The following is a 1977-nucleotide window of genomic DNA, read 5'->3' as shown; positions in this document are numbered from 1 at the left end:
AAAAACTTCAGAAAAACAAAAATCCGGTCAATAAACATCAACGAGAAACTCACAGTACCATATAAAACCCAAGAGCTAGTGGACAAAGTGGACAACTGTGTTTTCCCACACACAACGCGCCCCGGACAAGCGACGTGCCGTGTATGTGGTGTGCACAGTGCACACAGGAAATCGACACGGAGGGGGCAGCTTCGTTGTTCTAGAAGGAAAACACCCACATAACGCTCGCGCGCTATCTGCGTCAACCGCAGTTGTTGGGAAGGTGTGGTGGCTATAAAGACGTGGAGCCCAGGGAGCTACCGAAATTCCACGCTGTCTGCCAATGACACGCCAACAGAGTCTCATGGTGCGGGTTTCTCAATGTTCACCTGGGCGGTGATCTGACTTTTTAGAAGGTGAACATTTCAGGGCAGGTTTTCCATTTTTAATTGGAAGTACATTCTCAGGTGTCAAGTCTATCAATTCCATCGATGCTTTGGCAGTGAGTCCGTGCCACAGTTCTGGCTGCCGCCCGGGGTGCACACACTTGCCCTCCCATCTGTGCCAACACCACAAGCGTGTGCCCATCTAGGGCAATGCACCCCTCTTACAGACCCGTAAGCAGGTACCCCACAGAAAGCTTGGTGAACAGCTATAGCATTCAAGGGGGTGGAGAGTGAAGCCCAAAGGATTCCAAAGTGAGACGAAATTAGAAAAACACCCAAACTTTCTTGTTGGGAGAACATTCCAAGGTAATTATCAGCACGGGCCTTGAGTGCTGCGTTTAAAATATTTTAGGCAACAAAAGCCCTGAAAGCCAGGCAGAACCCTGGAGGTCCCCCTGGCCCTCCCCAGCCCGGTAGTCACGGCGTTCTTGCCCCCAGAGTGGGGTCTGCATGTCCTCATAAAGCCCACCGACACCTTGCCGGTTAGTCCCAGACAGCTGAGGCCTGCACAGGGAGTGAGACGCTGCCTGGCCCGGGCTGCACAGCTCGGCAGCCAGTGACTCCGGGCTTCCTTCCTGGGGGGCTTCCGGCCACCACTTCACAGAGCAAGTTTCCTGAAGGGTGGACGGCTGACTGGGCCCTGTGATTAACTGGTCAGGATGGTACAGTTCATTTGCAGTCGGGAAGAAGACGTCAGCTCGGAGTTGAGTTTCTCCAGGGACGTCAGAACCAAATCAGTCTAGGGAGAGGACTCAGACACACTCAAACGTTTTTGTTTGAGAGATATGTGATAATACGGTTCTTGGCAGACCCCGCTCCTTATTTTCAAAGTCTATGCTGGGCGCTACCTCCACCACATTCCCTTTCTCTGTCCCTTTCCTCACTGCCATCAAGCTGACCCTCAAGGACGGGGTAGAACTGCCCTGTGGGGTTCTGAGACTGTCCATCTTCACGGGAGCAGAGAGCCTCATCTTTCTCCTGCACAACAGCTGGTGGGTTTGAACTGCTCACCATTAGGTTAGCAGGCAAGGCTCCCTTCTCTGCCCCTTAAAAAGAAACCCCAAATAAATCCCACTGCCATTGAGTCATTCTCACTCACAGTGACCCTACAGGACAGGGCAGAACTGCTCCTGTGAGTGTCCGAGACGGTACCTTTTATGGGAGTAGAAAGCCTCATCTTTCTCCCTCGGAACAGTTGGTGGTTGGGAACTGCTGACCTCAGGGTTAACAGCCCAACATGTAAACACTATATGACCAGGGATCCTTCTCAGCCCCTTAGGGGCTTTTTTTTTGTGTGCCTTGAATGGATTCATCTCTGTATTGACACCAGTCCTCCATCCCACAACTAAGCTACCCTAGATCTTAGCTCGTTTTCAAACGTTTAGTTTAGGATCATGAGAAGAAGGTTCTTTATAGAAACCTTTAAAGATCTGATATAATAGATGGAGACCAGAGACTCACAGGGGGAAAAAGAATGTCTTGGAGTTTGAGAATGATTGACACCTCCACCAATCGGTGCAGAATCTAGCTGGGAAGACCCTTTCTCACATGC

The sequence above is a fragment of the Echinops telfairi genome, unplaced genomic scaffold (genome assembly GCF_000313985.2).
Source record: "Echinops telfairi isolate 266 unplaced genomic scaffold, ASM31398v2 ScPeMD7_2565;HRSCAF=3150, whole genome shotgun sequence".
Taxonomy (NCBI): domain Eukaryota; kingdom Metazoa; phylum Chordata; class Mammalia; order Afrosoricida; family Tenrecidae; genus Echinops; species Echinops telfairi.
This window is presented reverse-complemented; position numbering follows the sequence as displayed.